Source organism: Emys orbicularis, chromosome 8 (assembly GCF_028017835.1).
Source record: "Emys orbicularis isolate rEmyOrb1 chromosome 8, rEmyOrb1.hap1, whole genome shotgun sequence".
In the NCBI taxonomy this organism is placed as follows: domain Eukaryota; kingdom Metazoa; phylum Chordata; order Testudines; family Emydidae; genus Emys; species Emys orbicularis.
In genome coordinates this window covers 83151510-83175610 of record NC_088690.1, presented here as the reverse complement: position 1 = coordinate 83175610, position 24101 = coordinate 83151510, and the positions used below count along the sequence as shown (strand labels likewise).

General features: G+C 49.4%; 1 protein-coding gene across 2 annotated transcripts in view; it reads left to right on the top strand.

Annotated features, from left to right (window-relative positions):
- The first annotated feature begins 15823 nt into the window (after nucleotides 1–15823).
- Nucleotides 15824–24101, top strand: part of SPDL1 (spindle apparatus coiled-coil protein 1) — a 55372-nt gene continuing 47094 nt past the window's right edge. For both annotated transcript variants that reach the window (XM_065409598.1, XM_065409597.1), the window contains exon 1: nucleotides 15824–15899. The gene's annotated coding sequence lies outside the window, so the exon portion shown is untranslated. The remainder of the gene's footprint in view (nucleotides 15900–24101) is intronic.

Genomic DNA, 24101 nt, shown 5'->3' with positions numbered 1-24101 from the left:
CTGTGATATGAGAGACTCCTCTTCCACTGTCTTCAATGCACAGCTATCTTTGTACTTCAACCAATCCTGATTATGAACATGGCACACACAAGAATTTCTGCTGCCCTCTCCTTTAAAATGCCAAAAACCCTTTCCTCGTCATTGCCAAAATTTTTGTTTGTGATGATATTTCCAAAAGTGCCAGAGAAACTTAGGAAAAGAAGTCTCATTTTCAAAAATGACTGTAATAGGATGGCTTGCCCTTGGGCTGGAGAGCCTGGGGGCAAGCCAAGGGTATGTCTACACTACAGGATTAATCCGAATTTACAGAATTCGAATATTGGAAACAGATTGTATACAGTCGAATGTATGCGGCCACACTAAGCACATTAATTCAGCGGTGTGCGTCCATGTACCGGGGCTAGTGTCGATTTCCGGAGCGTTGCACTGTGGGTAGTTATCCCATAGCTATCCCATAGTTCCCGCAGTCTCCCCCGCCCATTGGAATTCTGGGTTGAGATCCCAGTGCCTGATGGGGCAAAAAACATTGTAGATGTGGTTCTGGGTACAGCCTCACCCCTCCCTCCATGAAAGCAACGGCAGACAACCGTTTCGCACCTTTTTTCCTGGGTGAACACTGCAGATGCCATACCACGGCAAGCATGGAGCCCACTCAGCTCAAGACAGCAGTCATGAACATTGTAAACACCTCGCGCATTATCGTGCAGTTTATGCTGAACCAGGACCAGAAAAACGAGGCAAGGAGGGGGCGGCGACGGCAGCGTGGCGACGAGAGTGATGAGGATATGGACATGGACACAGAATTCTCTCAAACCGTGGGCCCCGGCGCTTTGGAGATCTTGTTGTTGATGGGGCAGGTTCTATCTGTGGAACGCCGATTCTGGGCCCGGGAAACAAGCACAGACTGGTGGGACCGCATAGTGTTACAGGTGTGGGACGATTCCCAGTGGCTGCGAAACTTTCGCATGCGTAAGGGCATTTTCATGGAACTTTGTGACTTGCTTTCCCCTGCCCTGAAGCACCAGAATACCAAGATGAGAGCAGCCCTTACAGTTGAGAAGCGAGTGGCGATAGCCCTGTGGAAGCTTGCAACGCCAGACAGCTACCGGTCAGTCGGGAATCAATTTGGAGTGGGTAAATCTACTGTGGGGGCTGCTGTGATCCAAATAGCCAATGCAATCACTGAGCTGCTGCTATCAAGGATAATGACTCTGGGAAATGTGCAGGTCATAGTGGATGGCTTTACTGCAATGGGATTCCCTAACTGTGGTGGGGCGATAGATGGAACCCATATCCCTATCTTGGCACCGGAGCACCAGGGCAGCCAGTACATAAACCGCAAGGGGTACTTTTCAATGGTGCTGCAAGCACTGGTGGATCACAAGGGACGTTTCACCAACATCAACGTGGGCTGGCCGGGAAGGGTTCATGACGCTTGCGTCTTCAGGAACACTACTCTGTTTAAACGGCTGCAGCAAGGGACTTATTTCCCAGACCAGAAAATAACCGTTGGGGATGCTGAAATGCCTATAGTTATCCTTGGGGACCCAGCCTACCCCTTAATGCCATGGCTCATGAAGCCATACACAGGCAGCCTGGACAGTAGTCAGGAGCTGTTCAACTACAGGCTGAGCAAGTGCAGAATGGTGGTAGAATGTGCATTTGGCCGTTTAAAAGGTCGCTGGCGCACATTACTGACTCGCTCAGACCTCAGCCAAACCAATATCCCCATTGTTATTGCTGCTTGCTGTGTGCTCCACAATCTCTGTGAAAGTAAGGGGGAAACCTTTATGGCGGGGTGGGAGGCTGAGGCAAATCGCCTGGCTGCTGATTACGCGCAGCCAGACACCAGGGCGATTAGAAGAGCACACCAGGAAGCGTGGCGCATCAGAGAAGCTTTGAAAACCAGTTTCATGACTGGCCAGGCTATGGTGTGAAAGTTCTGTTTTTCCCCTTGATGAAAACCCGCCCCCTTTATTGACTCATTCTCTGTAAGCAACCCACCCTCCCCCTTCAATCACAGCTTGCTTTCAAAGGAAATAAAGTCACTATCGTTTAAAAATCATGTATTCTTTATTAATTGGTTATAAAAAGAGGGAGAGAACTGACAAGGTAGCCCGGGTGGGGTTTGGGAGGAGGATAGGAGGGAAGGAAAAGGCCACTAAAAAAGGTTACAATAATGACAGCCTTTTGCTTGGGCTGTCCACTGGGGTGGAATGGGAGGGTGCACCGAGCCTCCCCCCCCGCGTTCTTACACGTCTGGGTGAGGAGGCTATGGAACATGGTGAGGGGGGAGGGTGGTTATACAGGGGCTGCAGCGGCAGTCTGTGATCCTGCTGCCGTTCCTGAAGCTCCACCAGACGCCGGAGCATGTCTGTTTGCTCACGCAACAGCCCCAGCATTGCATCCTGCCTCCTCTGATCTTCCTGCCGCCACCTCTCATCTCGAGTGTCTCTCCTCTCCTCACGTTGGTCCCTTCTGTCCTCACGTTGGTCCCTCATGTCCTCACGTTGGTCCCTCCTGTCCTCACGTTCACAGGCATCTTTCCTGTACTTTGATACCGTGTCCTTCCACTCATTCAGATGAGCTCTTTCACTGCGGGTGGATTCCATGATTTCAGAGAACATCTCATCTCGCGTCCTCTTTTTCCGACGCCTTATCTGAGATAGCCTTCGGGACGGAGGAGGGAGGCTTGAAAAATTTGCAGCTGCTGGAGGGAGGGAGGGAAAAAAGGGAGAGAAGTATTTAAAAAGAAACATTTTACAGAACAATGCTTATACTCTTTCACGGTGAACAACACTATTCACATTACATAGCACATGTGATTTCTGTGCAAGGTCGCATTTTGCATCTTAATATTGAGTGCCTGTGGCTTTGCTGTTAGAGATCACAGATGCAGGTCCGGGCAACAGAATTCGGCTTGCATGCGGCCATGGTAAGCCACTGTCTTTCGGCTTCTGCGCCCTCCTTTCCCACATACCAAGCAAAGCCCGTTGAGTGCTGTGGTTTTCCTGTTAACCTGCAGCAGCAGAAAACAAACTAACCCCCCCTCCATCCAATTCTCTGGGATGATCGCTTTATCCCTCCCCCCACCGCGTGGCTGGTATCAGGGAAGATCCCTGCTAGCCACACGTGAAAAGCTAAGCGCCAATCCCCCACCCCCCACCCCGCGCTTGGCTTACTACAGGGAAGGATTTCTTTTCAGCCACAGGCAAACAGCCCAGTAGGAAGGGCCACCTCTGCCCCTTAATTAAATTCCCGTATTTCAACCAGGTTACCATGAGCGATGTCACTCTCCTGAGGATTACACAGCGAGATAAAGAATGGATGTTGCTTGAATGCCAGCAAACACCGGGACCATACGCTGCCAGGCTTTGTCATGCAATGATACCAGATTACTTGCTACTAGCATGGCGTGGTCAAGTGTCCTACCATGGAGGACGGACTAAGGCTGCACTGCCCAGAAACCTTGTGGAAAGGCTTTTGGAGTACCTCCAGGAGAGCTTCATGGAGATGTCCCTGGAGGATTTCCACTCCATCCCCAGACACTTTAACAGACTTTTCCAGTAGCTGTACTGGCCGTGAATGCATCCCAAGTCCTCAGGGCAAATTAATCATTAAAAAACGCTTGCTTTTAAACCATGTTTTGTATTTTAAAAGGTAAACTCACCTGAGGTCCCTTCCATGGGGTCATGGTCTTGGATACTGCCTTGGGAGGCTTGGGAGGGTACTTCACTCAGGCTGAGAAAAAGATCCTAGCTGTTGGGGAGAATGGAGTGCTGTGTGCTCTCCGCAAGCTTGTCATCCTCCTCCTCCTCCTCCTCTTCCCCATCCGCAGAATCCTCAGGTGCGGCTGAGTTTACCCCCGCCTCGGAATCCACGGTCAGAGGAGGGGTAGTGGTGGCTGCCCCCCCTAGAATTGCATGCAGCTCAGTGTAGAAGCGGCATGTCTGTGGCTCTGACCCGGAGCGACCGTTTGCCTCCTTTGTTTTTTGATAGGCTTGTCTGAGCTCCTTAACTTTCACGCGGCACTGATCTGAGTCCCTATTGTGGCCTCTCTCCATCATGCCCTTGGAGATTTTTTCAAAAGTTTGGGCATTTTATCTTTTCGAACGTAGTTCAGCTAGCACTGAATCCTCTCCCCATATAGCCATCAGATCCAGTACCTCCCGTACGGTCCATGCTGGTGCTCTTTTTCGAGGATAAGTGAGTTATAAAGGGAAGGGATCTCAATTTGAACCAGAAATGACTAAAATACATCTTTGACTGGATCTATGAATAAATCTATGACTGGGTTTGGACAGTACTTGCTTTTTAGGCAAAACAATGAATGATGCAATCTGAAGCTGGTATTGCGTCATACATGATATGAATTGCATCATGTTATTCCTAGAAGTCATGGATGATGCAATCATAACGAAGCTTACATCACTCTGCAGAACAAATTGCCCTATATCAGCTCTAGAAATCATACAGTGTCGTGCTCTCTTATTTGTCAGTGTTTGATTTTGCAAAGGGACACATTTCTGTTTAGCCAAAGTGAGCAGAGATGCCTCGTACTTGTGTGAACAGTGCAGATAACTTCTGCTATTTTTGTGGTGAAGTGACTTTTGCATCACAAAAGCGCAGTATAACCACTATGGTTAAGAAAGCCTATCACCTTTATTTTGGCTGCAAAATTGGAGATCAGGACAAGAGGTGGGCCCCACACATATGCTGCAACACTTGTGCAACAAATCTTCGCCAGTGGTTGAACAGGAAAAGGAAATCTATGCCTTTTGCAGTGCCAATGATTTGGAGAGAGCCAACAGATCATACCAGCAATTGTAACTTCTGCATGGTGCCTCCAGTTGGGAAATGTGTGTCAAAGAAGAAAAAGTGGACTGTGCATTATCCAAACATTCCATCAGCTATACGCCCAGTACCCCACGGAGAAGGACTGCCGGTTCCTGATGCACCAGAATCATTCTCACTTGAGTCAGACGAGGAAGAGGAAGAGGATGAAACTTTTGGTCCTGAACCATCAATGTCACAGGACCCACATTTTCTCCCATCCTCCTCCTCTGAACCACACCTCATAACACAAGGTGAACTGAATGACCTTGTCAGGGAGTAAGGCAGAGCTGTTGGGCTCCAGACTACAGCAGTGGAATCTCCTGGCAGGTGATGTTAGGGTTTCCATGTTCCGTGACCGTCAAAAGGATCTTGTCCCATTCTTCTTCATGGAAGGTGCTCTTGTAGCCTGCAACAACATCGATGGTGTGATGGCAGCCCTCAACATCGTTCACGATCCAGATGAGTGGAGACTGTTCATTGATTCATCGAAGACGAGTCTTAAAGCTGTTTTACTGCATAATGGCAATGTTTTGCCATCAATTCCAGTTGGTCATGCAGTCCATATGAAGGAAACCTATGACAACATGAAACAACTTTTGAGGTGCATAAACTATGACCAACATCAGTGGCAGCTTTGTGGCGATTTGAAGGTTGTTGCTCTCTTGCTTGGTCTGCAGACTGGATACACAAAGTACTGCGAATGGGATAGTCGCCAAGAGACTCCCACTACATCAAGAAAGATTGGCCACTCCGACAGTCATTGGAGCCTGGGAGGAAAAGTGTTCAGCATCCATCACTTGTTGAATCAAGGAAGATTTTGTTACCACCCTTACACATCAAGCTGGGTCTGATGAAGAACTTTGTCAAGGCCATTGACAAAACACAAGCAGCTTTCAAGTACCTCCGTGGAAAATTTCCAAGGTTAAGTGAAGCTAAGATAAAGGAAGGTGTCTTTGTTGGTCCTCAGATTCGTGAACTTCTTCGAGATGATGCATTTGACCATGCACTGCGTGGCAAGGAAAAGACGGCATGGAAAGCCTTCCAGTTAGTGGCAATAAATTTTCTCGGAAACAACAAGGCAGACAACTACAGGTTGTTGGTGGAAAACCTCCTTAAGGCATACAAAAGCCTTGGTTGCAACATGTCACTAAAGATACATTTTTTGCACTCTCATCTAGATTTTTTTCCACCGAACTGCGGAGCAGTGAGCGACGAGCACGGCGAGCGATTTCACCAGGACATTGCAACAATGGAGAAACGCTATCAGGGCAAATGGAGCCCATCAATGCTTGCAGACTATTGCTGGACAGTGACAAGAGATGCTCCATTTAATGAATACAAGAGACAAGCCAAGAAGCGCCGAGTAGACACTGAATAGGACTAAAATATGTACAGAATAGTTTTTTGCCTTTTGTTTCATAATAAATTTTATTTATATAACCCTTTTGCTGATTTTTAAAGTGTTACATAAACAGGACAGGTGAAATATTATCATGTAAAGCAACCATAAACACATGAAAAGACCTAGGTTTACAATTTATGATTAAAACTCTACTATCTACACAATATACATAGACATAAAATGTAAAAACTTAAATATCTTAGAAACAGTAGCCAATCAGTTGTTTTAATTGTCATATATGAATTCAGCACATCAAAATACATAATAAATAGCACATTTTATCTCTGAAGCAGACGACTTCTCAAAAATTGTAGACCAGTGTTATCGGACTGCATGGTTACCTGTGCGCCCCACGCTGGGCAAACAGGAAATAAAATTCAAAAGTTCGCGGGGCTTTTCCTGTCTACCTGGCCAGTGCATCTGAGTTCAGATTGCTGTCCAGAGCAGTCACAATGGTGCACTGTGGGATAGCTCCTGGAGGTCAATACCGTCGAATTGCGGCCACACTAACCCTAATTCGAAATGGCAATATCGATTTCGGTGCTACTCCCCTTGTCGGGGAGGAGTACAGAAATCGATTTTAAGAGCCCTTTATTTCGAAATAAATGGCTTCGTTGTGTGGACGGGTGCAGGGCTAATTCGATTTAATGCTGATAAATTTGAATTAAACTCATAGTGTAGACCAGGCCTTAGTCTGATAACAGTATGATACTTCTGAGGGTATTCTGCACCAAAAAAATAAAAATTCTGCGCACAATATTTTAAAATTTTGCAAATTTTATTTGTCAAATAAATGTGGAGGCTCCAGCATGGCAGTGGTAGCACAGGCCTGCCCCAGAAACACCCTAGGGGCCTGTCCCTCCTTGTAGGCAGGCAAGCTCTGCAAAGCAGGATCCAAGTGTGGGGGGATCTAGGTGTGGGTTGAGAAGGGTCTGCGTGGAGTGGTGTGGGGGAGGGATCTGGTTGCACAGGGGCTTGTCGTGGGGAGGGTTCTGGGTGTAACGGTAATCGAACTCTGCATGGGGGTCCAGGTGAAGGTGGTTGGGGCTCAGCGGGGGGGTCTGGGTATGGGGGGGACAGAGCTCAGCAGGTATCTGGGTGTGGAGGACTTAGTGGGGGATCCAGATGCTGGGGGAGGGGGGATCAGTGGGGTGGGGATCCAGGTGAAGCTGGTTGGGGCTTGGTGGGGTGATACAGGGGAAGTGGGGCTCATTAGGGGGCTTCTGAGTGTGGGGGAGTGAGGCTCAGCAGGAGGATCTGGGCATGAGGGGGTCTGAATGCACAGGGGTTAGGCATATGGCGGGTGCAGTTCCCTTTACAGGGATCCCTCCCCATGCAGCTGAGGAGTGATGGGTGCAGGAAGTGTGTGTGTGGGGAGTTTGCAGAGCTTCCTGCAGCTGGGGGAGAAATCTGGGGGTGGGTCTGACCCAGCCCTGGATGCTGTGCTGTCCTGTCCTCACCACTCCACCCGGGACTAGCAGCTGAGCCTAGTGCAGGATAGGACCCACCAGCTGGGTCTTCCCCAGTCCCATTTCCTGCCCCACAGTGATTTATCTCTCTGCTGGCTGCCCTGGGCACCTAAAACATACTGCTGGGGAGGGCCACATGACCGCACTTGTGGCTTCCCTTTGGTTCTCCACCAGAAAGTCATTTTTCTGGTGGGAAGCAAATAAATCTGCAGGGGACATAAATTCTGCATATGTGCAGTGGCGCAGAATTTCCCCAGGCGTAATGTATGAGCCCTACCGCAGGGGAATCAGGCTATTTCCTTTAAAGAGCAGAAGGTGGTTCTATTAAGAGGGCAGCGTATGGTTTTGGAGTGAGACTGCAGAGAATGAGACACCCCTGTTGGGAAGACCCTGAGGCCAGGGGAAATGCTCCAGCTAAGAAGGGCTGGGAGTAGCCTGTTATGACAGAAGGGACTCTGACCATTCTGTGTAGGAGCAGGATTTTATAATGTCCCATAAGAATAATTTCATCCTGTCAGCCACCCTTTTTGAATAGCAGAAAGGAATGACAGACCAGAACCATCCTTATGACTGATTATGGTCACCCTTTTGTTTTAGGATAAGTTATAATGTCTACTATGTATCAGAGGGGTAGCCGTGTTAGTCTGAATCTGTAAAAAGCAACAGAGGGTCCTGTGGCACCTTTAAGACCAACAGAATACTTCTGTTAGTCTTAAAGGTGCCACAGGACCCTCTGTTGCTTTTTAATGTCTACTATGGTTTCCTATATGTATTACAAATTAGGCACTCTAGTTAAATATACATTTCTTTGTGTTAAGGTTTTAGTAAGTAAGAGACAGGATCTTGTATTGTATCTATGTTAAGGAGATTAGAGGAATGTTGAGGGCCTAAAGCACCAATGTGAATTGTTTTAGTTATAAGATTTAGCAAGGCTTGATTTACAATGTATTCTGCTGAATATGCAATACTGCTGTCTGTATACCTTTGAAGGTTTCTGTAAGAGATTATTTGTGTGAATGAGGAATGCATACATCAGGAAAAGATAAGGTCTGAAAGCCATCACAAATGTCCAGATGGTCAAGAAAAAGTGAGAGACTTGGAAAGACCAGGAGACAATCAGAAAACATCCATTGTATCCAATGCTAAACATGTTAGCAGCATTGACGACCTCAGAGGTGAGGCAGGCACTCCCAAAGGCGAGACAACAAATAGGAGATAATGATGGGAAGCCCGACAATAACCATCAAATGATAACACCACTTAAGGACTAATGATTACAGGATAACATTGCAAAATGCTTGGACTCAAATGGAATTTACAACTATAAAGCTGGGGTGTTTTGCCATGGAATTCTGGGTTCAGTCCAGGGCCGGTGCAAGGAAGTTTCGAAACTTCCACCTTGCACTCCCTCCCCCTCCAGCCCTGCGGCAGCTCCCCGCCCCCCCTCCGCCCTGAGGCGCCCCCCCGCAGCAGCTTCCCCCCCTGCCCTGAGGCGCCCCCCCCGCAGCAGCTCCCCCCTGGGGAGCCGTGCAGCAGCTCCCCACCCCAGCTCACCTCTGCTCCGCCTTCTCCCCGAGCACACTGCCCCCGCTCTAATTCTCCTCCCCTCCCAGGCTTGCGACACCAAACAGGGGAGAAGTGGGAGAAGTGGAGCGGCGACCGCGCACTCGGGGAGGGGGTGTAGGAACGCTGTAAAAAAAAAATTGGGGGCACCGCTTTTTGGCGCCCCCAAATCTTGGCACCCTAGGCAACCGCCTAGTTTGCCTAAATGGTAGCACCGGCCCTGGTTCAGTCCTGCAAAGCCTCGGAGCATCGGATCGCGACCGACAAAAGCCCAGCTCCTCACTCATGCTCAATCTAACTGGCCATTAGATTGACTCGAGCTACAGCAGACTGGTAACTATAAACATCAACTGGCAGGACTGTGTGTGTGTGTGTGTGTGTGTGTGTGACTGAAAAGCATATGCTAACTGTTGTATTCTCAATAAATGCTGCGTATTTGCCTTCTCCTGAAAAGATCCCGTTTGCTTTGTATGTTCATAACATATGCAGGTGTAGGGAAGACTTGCGTTTTGTTTAGAACTTAATAAATCAGACCCTAAGCAGGGCTCTTGTGATTGACTGGAAAAAACCATGTGTTGAGTTTGTTTGGGGAACTAAGGGTATGTCTACACTATGATAGTAGTTCGATTTTACTTAAATCGAATATGTGGAATCAATATTAGAAAGTCGAACGTGTGTATCCACACTAAGGACAGTAATTCGACTTTGTGAGTCCACACTAACGGGGCAAGCATCAACATTGGAAGCGGTGCACTGTGGGCAGCTATCCCACAGTTCCCGCAGTCCCCGCTGCCCATTGGAATTCTGGGTCGAGCCCCCAATGCCTGCTGGGGAAAAAAATGTGTCGAGGGTGGTTTTGGGTAACTGTCGTCATCCAACCGTCACTCCCGCCCTCCCTCCGTGAAAGCGCCGGCGGGCAATCAGTTCGCGCACTTTTCTGGTGAGTGACAGCGCGGACGCCACAGCACTGCGAGCATGGAGCCCGCTGCGACCATCGCTGCAGTTATGGCCATTGTCAACACCTCACACCTTATCATCCACCTTTTCCAGAGGCAGATGCTGAGAAATCGGGCGAGGAGGCTACGGCAGCGCGGTGAGGACATGAAGTCTGAGAGTGGCACAGACCTCTCACAAAGCACGGGACCCCGCGCCGTGAACATCATGGTGGCAATGGGTCATGTTGATGCTGTGGAACGGCGATTCTGGGCCCGGGAAACAAGCACGGACTGGTGGGACCGCATAGTGCTGCAGGTCTGGGAGGAATCACAGTGGCTGCGAAACTTTCGCATGCGGAAGGGAACTTTCCTGGAACTTTGTGAGTTGCTGTCACCTACCCGGATGCGAGCAGCCCTGAGTGTCCAGAAGCGAGTGGCCATAGCCCTCTGGAAGCTTGCAACGCCAGACAGCTACCGGTCAGTCGCGAACCACTTTGGCGTGGGCAAATCTACCGTGGGGGTTGTTGTGATGCAAGTAGCCAACGCAATTGTTGAGCTACTGCTGTCAAAGACAGTGACCCTTGGAAACGTTCAGGTCATCATAGATGGCTTCGCCGCGATTGGATTCCCAAACTGCGGTGGGGCTATAGATGGAACTCACATCCCTATCTTGGGACCGGACCACCAGGCCAGCCAGTACATTAACCGAAAGGGCTACTTTTCAATGGTGCTGCAAGCCCTGGTGGACCATAGGGGACGTTTTACAAACATCAACGTCAGATGGCCGGGCAAGGTTCATGACGCTCGTGGTTTCAGGAACTCTGGTCTGTTTAGACGGCTGCAGGAAGGTATTTACTTCCCGGACCACAAAATAACTGTTGGGGATGTGGAGATGCCTATAGTGATCCTCGGGGACCCAGCCTACCCGCTAATGCCCTGGCTCATGAAGCCCTATACAGGCGCCCTGGACACTGAAAAAGAACTCTTCAACTACCGTCTGAGCAAGTGCAGAATGGTGGTGGAGTGTGCTTTTGGACGTCTCAAGGGGAGATGGAGAAGCTTACTGACTCGCTCTGATCTCAGCGAAACCAATATCCCCATTGTTATTGCAGCTTGCTGTGTGCTCCACAATCTCTGTGAGAGCAAGGGGGAGACCTTTATGGTGCGGTGGGAGGTTGAGGCAAATAGCCTGGCTGCTGATTACGCCCAGCCAGACAGCCGTGCGATTAGAAGAGCCCAGCGGGATGCGCTGTGCATCCGGGAGGCTTTGAAAGCTAGGTTCCTGAGTGAGCAGGGTAACCTGTGACTATTAAGTTTGTTACATACCCCGTTCCCCCCGTTCCCCCCCTTCCAACACACGTTTAAAAATAAAATTACTGGAAATTTGTTAATGAACACCGTTTTCTTTATTACGGTTTTCGCGGTAAAGTGTTGAAACTGGGTAAAGTGTTGAAACTGGGTAAAGTGTTGAAACTGGGACGCAGACTGTGGTGGGGAGCGGGTGTAGTGTAGTGATGCAAAGGACGCTTCTAAACTCGAGGAATGACAGGCTCCTGCTCCTAGAGCGGTCCGCACTGGTGGACTGGTTGTTTCAACGGAGCCTGCCACCCCTCCTGTTCGGGACTCTGTGTGTGGGGGCTATGTGACTTTCTGGCAGGGGGAGGACGGTTACAGATCCCCTGGTGCAAGGCTCTGTGATCCAGGATAAGGACCGCTGCATAAGATCTCTAACCGCCCTCCCCCGCCACAAAGTCACATAGCCCCCCACACACAGAACATGAAAACCACCTCCCAGAATGACCAGGGTGCCTAGTGACTGCAATGTGTGTGTGACCTGCTGCTGAACCTGCCCCCGTGTCTGTACCCTGGTAAAGGTGACTGTCCTGTCCAATTACCAACCCCCTTCCCCCCCTTCAAACACACTCTCCTCTAAAAGAACATGATGGAAACAGTAATTCACAGAAACGTATTTTTTATTAGCAACAACACAGTTAGGGGATAAAACTGGGACGGGGGCTTGGGTGAGTTGGGAAGGAAAGGACTTATCAAATTTTGGGGAATGACAGCCTTCTGCTACTTGAGCATTCTGCAGGGGTGGAGTGACAGTTTTCACGGCCTCTGCCGCCCCTCCTTCTTGGGACTTTGGGTGAGGGGGGTATGGGACTTTGTGGCGGGGGAGGGCGGTTACAGATAGACTGCAGCGGGGCTCTGTCCTCCTGCCTCCGGTCCTGCAGAACATTGACAAGGCGCCGGAGCGTGTCCGTTTGCTCCCTCATTAGTCCAAGCAGCGTTTGAGTCGCCTGCTGGTCTTCCTGCCGCCACCTCTCCTCCCGTTCGCTGTGTGCTCGCTGGTATTGCGACATGTTCTCCCTCCATTGGGTCTGCTGGGCCGCCTCGGCTCGGGAGCAGCCCATAAGTTCTGAGAACATGTCGTCCCGTGTCCTTTTCTTTCTGCGCCTAATCTGCGCCAGCCTCTGGGAGGGTGATGCCAGGGTAGGTCAGGAGACAGTCGCAGCTGTGGGATGGGAAAAAGGGAGTGAATTCCTCAGAAAGATAATTTTTTTTGTGAACAAAGAACATAGTCTTTCTCTGTGAACAAGACCATGCACAGCACCTATCACATGCGCACTCAGGACAAGGTCGAATTTTCGGCCTTCGCATTCAGTGCCTGGGGTCTTGCAGTGCAGATCAGACAAAGGGGGCAGGACAGCGGAATTTGGGTAGCAGTCTGACATGGTAAGCCGTAGACTTGTGGCTGCTTAAAACTTAAATTATAGCACTGCCCTTCTTTCACGTTCAAAGCAATGCTCCTAGCGTTGGCCAGTTCCTGCTGCCAGCAATCCGGCAAGCATGAACTCTGCCCCTGTCCCACCCCCTCGCGGCTGTCCCCGGGAAAGATCCCTGTATGCTGCCCTCTCCCGCCTCCACCGCGTGGCTGTAAACCGCCGGTTACAGTTCTGTAAAGGAACTGGCAAGCAGTCCCAATACTAACATTCCCCTAATTCAAAGCAGGTCACCATGAGCGACATCACTCTGATGAGGATTTCTGAGACCAAGAAAGAACGCATGCTTCGTGAAAGCCTGCAAAAACCAGGGCCGTATGCCGCCATGCTCTGCAAGGCAATGATCCCGGAGTACTTGCTGATAGCCTGGCGCGGAAACGTTTCCTACTACGGAGGACACAATAAGGCCGCTCTCCCAAGGAACCTCATGCAAAGGCTTTCCAATTACCTCCAGGAGAGCTTCGTGGAGATGTCCCAGGAGGATTTCAGCTCTATCCCTGGACATATAGACCGTATTTTACTGTAGCTGCACTGGCAAGGACTAAACAGTAGAGCACCTAGGGCAAACCAATCATGATAAACCGGACATTGTTAGATTTTTTGGCAGTAGTTGCACTGCCAAGGACTAAAACGTTAAGCGCCTAGGGCAAACTAATCATGAAAAACCCACTGTTAATATTCCTGTTCTGTTCAAAATAAATGTTTACATGTTTAAAACACTTACCGACTGATCCTTCCCCTGATTCTGGGTACGGGTTAACGCCTGGGGACGGTTGGTAGGGGATCTCTGTGAGGGTGATGAAGAGATCCTGGCTGTCTGGGAAATCAGCGCTGTAAGCGCTGTCGACTGCCTCGTCCTCCTCATCTCCTTCCTCATCTTCCCCGTCCGCTAACATCTCTGAGGAAGCGGCCGTCGACAATATCCCATCCTCAGAGTCCACGGTCAGTGGTGGGGTAGTGGTGGCGGCCGCACCTAGAATGGAATGCAGTGCCTCGTAGAAACGGCATGTCTGGGGCTGGGATCCGGAGCGTCCGTTTGCCTCTTTGGTCTTCTGGTACCCTTGTCTCAGCTCCTTGATTTTCACGCGGCACTGCGTTGCATCCCGGCTGTATCCTCTCTCTGTCATGGCTTTTGAGATCTTCTCGTAGATCTTTGCATTCCGTCTTTTCGATCACAGCTCCGAAAGCACGGACTCATCGCCCCACACAGCGATCAGATCCAAGACTTCCCGATCAGTCCATGCTGGGGCCCTCTTTCTATTCTGAGATTGCATGGCCACCTCTGCTGGAGAGCTCTGCATCGTTGCCAGTGCTGATGAGCTCGCCACGATGTCCAAACCGGAAATGAGATTCAAACTGCCCAGACAGGAAAAGGAATTCAAATTTTCCTGGGGCTTTTCCTGTGTGGCTGGTCAGAGCATCCGAGCTCGGACTGCTGTCCAGAGTGTCAACAGAGTGGTGCACTGTGGGATAGCTCCCGGAGCTATTAGCGTCGATTTCCATCCACACCTACCCTAATTCGACATGGCCATGTCGAATTTAGTGCTACTCCCCTCGTTGGGGAGGAGTACAGAAGTCGAATTTAAGAGACCTCTATGTCGAACTAAATAGCTTCGTTGTGTGGACGGGTGCAGGGTTAATTCGATTTAACGGTGCTAAATTCGACATAAACTCCTAGTGTAGACCAGACCTAAGAAGGGAAATTGAGGTGAGGGACTGCAGGCAGGGCTGCCATGAGACCACCAGGGGAGCTGTGATGGGGCCACATGGCTACAGTTACTTAAACACTTAGCCTACTTCCTGGTAACTTTCAATGAGACTTTACCTCCATGGCTTTGTCAGTTTCAAAACTAAAACTCTGGCAAGTTTACATAGTCCTGCAGTTTGGACTATGGGGATATAGAGTGCAGTGCCATGCTGTAACTCCCTTGGTGGAATGGATGTTGGAAGCATGAACAAGAGTTCCTAGTTCACATTCACATTGTCCTCTTCAAACAGGACTACATTAATATGAAGTAAGAACTTCAGGACTGCAGTGTCCATGTGGGGGAATTATAGTGTGGCACTTTGGTGCACACTGCGATCCACACCCGTCTACAGGGCCGGCTTTAGGACCTCTGGGGCCCGATTTGAATACCCGGCGGCGGTCCGGCTCTTCGGCGGCAGGGGGTCTGCTCTGCATCTTCCGTGGCACTGAAGGAGCCCCTGCTGCCGAAGACCCCGGAGCGGACCCCCTTCCGCCGCCAAAATGCCGCCGGAGCGGACCGCCACCGGGTGAGCCTAAGGCATGGGGCCCTCTTACCCGCAGGGCCCGATTCTGGGAAATCGGGGTTATCATCCTAAAGCCGGCCCTGCCCGTCTAGTCTGAACCATTTGCTGTGTCCAACACCGCATTTGAGCTTAAGCAGTACAAGAGCGCAGAAGAGGGAATGAAAGGGGCAAAAATATATTGCATGGTAGCCAACTGGGCACAGTTTTAGTGTGGGGGGGGTCCTGTTGTGCACCGCTGCACACTGCTCTCCCCTGAGCTGCAAGCAGGCGCTGTAGCGTTATGCGCATACTAAGGGATCAGTGCATCGTGCTCCCATAACCCGCCAGCTCCACCTGGGACAGCCGCTTCTAGCGCTGGCTGTGGGGGCAGATGGCTGGCTGGCTCGCGTCAATTATGTGCTCCGCACACGCGCAATGAGAAAACGTCGGCCGACTGCTATCTTCTGCGCATGCGTACACGCACCTACATAGCGGAGAGCACACGCATGTGGGGGAGCGTGGACGCATACGCGTTGACGTGCTACGCGGACTGATGGGAGGGGTGGAGTTTGTTATCGCGAGTTTTGTGGGGTAAGCCTAGAACTGGAGCCGAATTTGAACTCGGCGAGCGGAGCCGGAGCCCCGTTGCGGGCCGGGCCAGGTAAGCGGGAGAGTCCGGGGGAGGGAGCGCGCTCTGGCAGGTGGAGGCGTTCCCCGCCCGGGGCCTGGTGGCGGGAGGGTCCCTCCCGGGGGGTGCCCGCTGCCGTTACTGTCGCCTCCGCGCTGCTGCTCTTCCCTGAGGGCTGGTGTCGGCGACCGCCGTTAACGTCCCCGGACCGGGGGCGGGTTTGGGTTGTCCCCTTCCCCAGACAGGCCGGAGCTGGGCACACGGAGCCCCCCTTCCCCGGGTGGGGGTTGGAGCTGACTGTCCTTTCTTTCGTTCTCCACTCTTCCGTCTGCGGAGGCTGATGTGTGGCAGCGGTTGAACCTGCCAGACTCTGCAGTAGACTGAGTTGTGTGTGTGTGTAGAATCCTAGAATATCAAGGTTGGAAGGGACCGCAGGAGGTCATCTAGTCGTCCCGGGTTCGCTGTCCCGGGCCAATGGGGGCGGCGAGAAGCGGCGCGGGCGAGCGATGTGCTGGCCGCAGCTTCCCACCGCCCCCATTGGCCCGGGACGGCGAACCGCGATCCGCCGAACCTGCCGCGTCAGCAGGTAAATAAAACTGGCCCGGCCTGCCAGGGTGCTTACCCTGGCGAGCCGCGTGCCGAACGTTGCCGACCCCTGATCTAGTCCAACCCCCTGCTCAAAGCAGGACCAATTCCCAACTAAATCATCCCAGCCAGGGCTTTGTCAAGTCCAGCCTTAAAAATCTCTAAGGATGGAGATTCCACCACCATGGGCGGCAGTTTTGTATAATGTTTGGTGGTGCCCAAGTGGATCCGTCCCATCCATAGGACAGACCGGGGCAACTGCCTTGGGCCCCGTGCTTTGGGGGGCCCCTGCTCTTCAGGGGGACATGGGGTCCAGGGTGGGGGCCTGGGGGATTAGCAGTGTGCCTGGTGCCGACAGCAGCGAGCAACCCTGCTCTGCTCCATCTCTTCCCACCCTGCCCCCACTCCATCTCTTCCCACCCTGCCCCCACTCCACCTCTTCCCTGAAGCCCCCTGCCCCTGAGCAATGCCGGGAGGCAGCGAGGTGGAGCGGAGTGGGCTGGGGCCAGGTCACTCGCTGCTGCCAGCACCAGCTAACTCCCCAGGCTGCCCTGCACCCCGTGATCCCCTGAAGCACAAGGCAGGGGTAGGCACCACCATGTTGTGCGATGAACACTTGACAAAATTACTGGACTTAGTGACGAACATTGGGGGCGGGGGGTATTATGTCATTCAATCATTCAACCCATAAAATAGCACATATTTTGCCACATTGGAAAAAAACCCCAGTAACCTAGTTAATAATAATAATAATAATAATAATAAATTCAATTCATGTAATTAATGAAAAGTGTGTATACTGTATATACGATTAATGAGAAATGAAAATAAGCTTGCTTTGGGATTTTACAAGGCACTTCTATCATTTAAACACATTTGGTACCTTGAGTAATGATAACATTTCTTGCAAATCACATAAATAGGGAACCCGTGGTCCCCTTCCCTCACCCCACTGCAAAGGCACAGAGGTTATTGCTGGCTGCAGAAAACCCTATGGGCAAAACATATGGAAAGAAGAGGATCAATTTATACAGAGGGTTGAAGGGGACTATCATAGTGCATTAATTAACACTTAATAAATACATCAAAATTAAATACATGACAGACTTTACTTCATGAGAAGCTCCAGAGAAAGAAGACCCAGAGGGAGTAATGGTAGGGGCAATCCCAGGGAGACCAAAGTCTTCCCACTCTGCCCTGTGGGTGGAAACACTGATAACTATCACTATAGGAGGGAACAATAGAATGGAATGCCCAGAAGAATGAATGACTTGAGGATAATTTCCTGAAGGGACCCTTACTCTTACAGAGCTTTTCTAGCTCTGACATTTACATTTCTACACAGGGTGGTTTGGCCCACAGAAATAAAAATCTGCACATATTCCATGTGTTTTTGGACCAATAGCAAAAACCAGGTACAATTCAAGTGACTTTTAAAATTGCCGAGTTATGAAACCGAGTTAACAAAATAAATGAGCTTAAGAACAATCAGAAAATATACTTCTCAAGTGAAAAAACTATAAATGGACTTCTTTGCAAAGAAATTGTAAGTTTTTTTACAGGAAAAGCCACAAACTGTCTGGAAAGGAAGAGTAGATTAATTTCACTGAGGCAAGTAATTCAAATATCCAGAGAATTGCTGTGGCTGTGGCTTCCCCTCCCCGTACTGTGGAGGCACAGCCAGGCAGGTCTGCATCTGCAAGCAGGCACACTGCCTCAGGTGCAGCTCCCATTGGCTGCGCTGGCCAATAGAGTGGGAGCCTCCTGGCCAATGGGCTGGGGAGGGGGGAGGCAAAGGGGGAGATTGTAGGGAGCTCTGGAGCAGGGGAGGCAGTGTGTGTGTGGGGGGGAGTTGTCTGGCACAGAGGGGGGGCTCTTGGAGAGGGGTGACAGTGGCACAGGGGCTGTTGGAGGTCTCTCGGGGGGGCAGAGGGTTGTGTGGGTCTCTGGAGTTGGGGGGAGTGATGGATGGAGCCAGCTGCAGCCCAGGTCTGCTCTGCGGGGGGTGGTGGTGTTGCTATAGCCCCCTCAGGAAGCCCCCCTCTGTACTGTATTTTATGCCAGCCCCGGGGTGCCTATCGCTGTTCCTTTCCCCCGGCTCCATCTTTCTGTCCCCACAACCCCCCGACTGTCTGTGTGTGCCTTTGAGAGTGACAGACTTCTGGGGGTCTCTCTGCCTGCAGCTCTCTCCCCCTCCCTGCTGTGGAGGTGTGGCCAGGCAGCTCTGCCACCGCCCCCTGCAGCTCCCATTGGCCAGGGTTCCTGGCCAATTGGCTGGGAGCCGGGTCCACGCTGGGGCCTCTCTGCAGCAGGCAGGGACTCCAGGGCTGAGGGGAGCTGCTTGTGGGGAGGCGCCCCCGAGGTGAGAACACCCCACATTGCTGACCCATGGTGCAGGGCCCCCCAAAGCCTGGGGTTTGGGACCCGGGGCCCAAACATTGGTGGAGCTGGGCCCACCTTCATGAATGTTGGTGGAGCATGGGCACCACGGGCCCATATAACTCGCCACCTATGTCCACCACCTCCCTAGGTGACCCATTCCAGTGCATCACACCTTCCTAGTGAAATAGTGTTTCCTAATATCCAGCCTAGACCTCCCCCACTGCAACTTGAGATCATTGCTTCTTGTTCTGTCATCTCCACCACTGAGAGCAGCCAGTGTAACCAGTGACTATCTTAGAAGAACATTCAGGTTGCAAAGTCGAGCCCTCAGAAGTCAGGGAATGACAGGATTCACGTGTCAATTGCAACTGTAATTCAGCCCTCTTGTGCATATTTATTATTACACAGTTTTAGGTGTCCACATAAATTTTATAAGAGACACCCTGGTCTTATTCAGTGCATGGGATGGGAGGTGTTCCCTGAATGAATTATCTTGGTTGTTCGATGTGTGACCTTATTTACTGCATATTTGCGATTGTTAATATGGCTGCTGAGTGCTACTGGAAGTCAGACCTTAGGGTCTTAAGTTGGGTACCCAGAAAATGAACACACAATTAGTGACCATCTGAAAAGTTTGGTTTAAGTGATTGCCTAGCAAGCAACATGGAGGAACTTAGTGGCAAAAGGCAGGGATAGAATCCAATTTTGTGGACAGCATTCAACTATTGTAACCCTGTGATTATCCTTTCTCTTCCAGTAGTCCCATACTTCATTCACTATGTCTTCTAGCTGTTGCAGCAAACGAAACAGACAACAGCCTCCTGTGAAGTTGAGGACTTTGCAACCTTAATAATGTTCTTTTAATGTATTTTTTGTGTACTTTCCTAAAATGTTAAAAAAACAAATGGGGGCGGGGTAGGGGGGATAACAGATTCCTTCTTGTGGTATCATACTGATATCTACATGGTTAATTAGCCTCTGTGTGGACCCGCACTAGAGAGGAATGGGACACCTTGACTGTAGTTTTTACAGATGTTTGCTGACAGCAGAGGTGTGGTAAAGACTTGGAAATCTTGAGTTCTATTCCAAACTCTGGAAGGGAGCATGCACTAGTGGACACATTTTTCTGTCCATTTCCCGAAGCTTGACCACCTCTGCCCCATCCCATTCCTATCTCTATCCCACTACTGGCTCCTTGTCCTAGTCTCCGCTTTTTAGCCTTCTGTTCCCAGTTCCAGTCTCCTTGCTTAGTAGGCCCTAGGTTCACCTCTCCATATTCCCTATCTTCTTCTTCTTGTCCAGCCATTCCCAGTTCACTCCCCTGCTTCCTGATGTTTCTTGTGTGCTGCATTCCTTGTCCCCACTAGCTTCCAATCTCCCTTTCCAGACTTCTCATCTTATCTGTGTTCTTGCATGCCCCAGCTCCTTGTCCCAGTCTCTTTACCCAGCCAGTCATAGTTCGCTCATTGTCAGATTTGTCTCCCCTTTCCTCTCCCTCTGGCTCTGCATCTATTCTCAGTTCTCTCCACCCACCAGCTCCCTGTGTTGCATCAATTTCCTTCCCTGGCTCCCAGACCTAGTTTACTGTCAGCTCCTTATCCCAATCTACTCCTGCCCTGCAACCCCATACACTTGAATCTAATGGCTTTCTCCTCCACACTGCCTGGGTGGGAGTGGTCATAGAGAGCATAGGAGAAACCGACTCTCTGCTGTCAGCTCTAATGCCCAGCCAAGAGAAGCTATTGAGTGCTTGTAGTGCCAGGCTGGAGGGAGCATAATCAGTCACTCTGTGGGTATGGCATCTGTGCAGTTTTGTCATTTGCTGGAGCTATGAGGGAATGGAGTATGCTCTGTGGTGTTAGGGGGCTTATTCCTTCACCCTCTCACTTTTCTGGTCCTCGCATGAACAGAGAGCAACAATACCCGAAGTCCGACGGTGCAAACAATTCAATGTTTTTATTGGGGTGAACTTCCAGCAAGCATGATTCCAATTTCCTTACTCAGTGTCCCCCTTCCCAGCTCTGACACCACAGAGCCTTGCCTGTGTCCCTGTTCCCATTCCCCCTCCCTTAGTGAAACATGATTCCAATTCCCCCACCCCCATTCCCTGTTCCCATTCCCTTTCCCATTCTCCCCCCCCTACTTCCTGTTTGACTGCAGACTATATAGTAAAACCTGAGTTCTGCTTAGTTATACCTTAACCAGTCATTTTACTGAAATTTAACTAACCAATCCTAACATATTGTAACATCATTATTTAACCAATTATATCCCACCACCTTAATTGGTTTACACCCAACAAAATTAATTATACAGCAGACAGAAACAATCACAGAACCAGACAGAGATTATACAGACAAACAATAGGGAAGTGGAGACTACAGTGATAGAACAATACAGAAATTAGGATTTCACATCCCAGCTATTGATAAGTGAGTTCTTGCCAGACAGGATGCTATCAAACTAAGTTTCCTTTTACATCTTCTAGGCTGTAGTGTGCTGTGACACCTTTGTGTTTTGTCTAATTTTGTAAGCAAGTAGTTTTTAAGGGAGGTGAAACTTGGGGTATGCAAGACAAATCCTACTCCTGAAAGGGGTACAGTAGTTTTGAAAGGTTGAGAGCCATTGTTCTAAAGCAGCAATGTCCAATGACTTTCTCTAGGTTTTTGGCTTCCAAGTCAACAAGGCATTTTTGAAAATTTTACTTGCCGTGAGAGGCTGGTAAATGTAATTGACAACAGCAGATTTTGTGGGAGGTAAAGCCATCCTGTGTTGACTCTTCTGCAGGGAGTTTTGCCTCTTGTCAAATTGAAGGAACTGGTTGGAATATCTGAAGAGCATTGCTTATATTGTGAGTAGAGGTGATATGCAACAATTAGAAGGAAGTCTGGCTTTGCACTCTGTCCTGTTTTTGCTGTTACCAAGAATGAAAAAAAGGAGTATGTTGGTCCTATCAGTCTTGCACTAATGTTGTAAGATTCAGGTGTAAGAATCTTTCATTATGTTTTCAAAGAAGCATTACTTCAGATAAGTAAGTTTACCAAACGTTGTGTAGCTTCTAAGAGCCTGTGAATGGGCTTGGGCTGCAGATTTCTTTCCACAGAGCTCGAAAAAAACAGTGAATCATGGGGAGGTGAAGGGGTGGTGGGAGAGAGCACAACGTGATGTCATACAGAGTCAGTTTTTTGTTTAAAAATGAGTTCAGCCCTTGTAGCTGTGAAAACAGATGCACTGCTCTCTTCCAGAAACTGCAGAACTCCTGCAACTCAGCTGCTGCTCAGCTCTGCCAGGTAGCTGCTAAATGAAATTAATAAGAACCTGGTCGCTTTTGTTACTCTGAACCTTGGGCTTGTATCTATTAGCTAGCTATAAAAGTATATTAACATGACCTTGAGTAGTTTAGTTAACCTGATGGGTTAAATATGACTTAGTTTAGACAGCGACCTTAATGTGTAACATTTTGTCAGCAGATCATGGGTAAAAGCTGGAACCATCGATGCCAGCTTAAGTGATAAACATGCAGGTCACTGCCTATGCTGTTCTAACCCCCCAAGTAGCAGCAAAATGTCACAATTCTCCCTCTTCCCAGCAGTGAATGTTATGGCAACTGAGCCTTTCATGAAGATGTTGCCCCTGAAATATTTTATAATCTTCTCTTCCCTCCCTCTTAATTTTCTTTGGGGTCTACTAGATTTTGTTTGCTGGTTATCCTTTGAGATCCTCAGAGGGAGGGAGTTAAGGAAGGGGAAGTGTATCAGAGTCAGGTTGAAATTTGCAGATTGTTTGTGTTGGGAGTAGAGCAGAGCTAGGGATGTAGCTTCCTGTTTTTTTTACTGACTGGTGCTGGTTACAGAGAATCTCTGTCCCTTGGCAGCCTTGTGTGGTTTTGCTGTCCCTGTACTAGCTGACAGCTGCCTCAAATGAGATTTGAATGGGATTTGCATTTCCATGGGGTTTCAATCTGATTTGCATTTTCAAAAGGCAGCAACAGACCTGAAAGGAGTGTGGAGAATAGTCTGATATGACCAGCTTCAGCTATGGGCAGAAACTTTGTTCATATAAATTTAAATAAAAGTTGTACATTGAGGATAAAATCTGAATAGTTTAATGGACTCATAAAGGTGAGTTAGAAATGTTTTTCTTAACGATTTCTAAAAAACAAACTTTTTGATTAAAGTAGGATAAGAATGTATTTCTGGGGTAATTTCAAATTGACTTTGTATTGTCTTTTTTTCCTTTATAAATCCACACTACAAGCTGTTAGTCATAGTTCATTTACTAACATTGAACAAGGCAGTGGGAAAAATGATCCTGTGCATGAGTATAAAATCTGGTCTGATATTATTGAACAATATCAATGCTGCTTAATATCACTAGAGACCACCTATATTCCTAGTTAGTCCTAGTAGCCTTCTTTTATGAGCCGTGAAGAATCTATAGTTTTAACTACCAAGGTAATATGATATAAAAATCTTACGTTTTAGAGTCCTTCTTGTCTGTGGCCAGATGTAGAGGTTATAAATGCCAAATTTGGTGACAAAACGCATGTTAAGATGACATGCTGATCATAAAGGAAAAGATAAGGAGTCCTGGATTCTGTTTCCAGTTCTGCCCACACTCACTGTGGTAATCTAATTTCTCTACCTCAATTTTTGTGCTGTAAAATGGTATTTATTTCAGAGGAGGATCTGTGGCTTAAGTAGGTACTTGTATGAAAAAAAAAATGCAAGAAGAAGGGGATGTAGTAAAATGGAAAGGCAGCTAATTTTAACTTAAATCAAGGAAACCTTTTTTAATACAAAACTTGTAGAACTTGCTGCCACCAGATTGAGACCAGCATCTTGGTAGAATGCAAAAGAAGAATGACATGTTTATCAACAGCAATGCCATCAGTTAAATTAGGTGTTTGTTTAAAAATAATTGTTTAGAGCAGTGGTTCTCAACCGGGGGTACGTGTACCCGTGGAGTATGCAGAGGTCTTCTAGGGCAGAGGTGGGCAAACTATGGCTCGCGGGCCACATCCGGCCCACGGGACTGTCCTGCCTGGCCCTTGAGCTCCCGGCTGGGGAGGCTAGCCCCTGGCCCCTCCCCCTGCTGTCCCTCTTGCTCCGCAGCCATGGTAAGGGGGCCGGGGGGTTGGATAAGGGGCGGGAGGTTTTGGGGGGCAGTCAGGGGACAGGAAGCAGGGGGCGGTTGGATGGGGCGGAGGTTCTGGGAGGCGGACAGGGGTTGGGGGACTGGGAGAGGGTTGGATAAGCATGGGAGTCC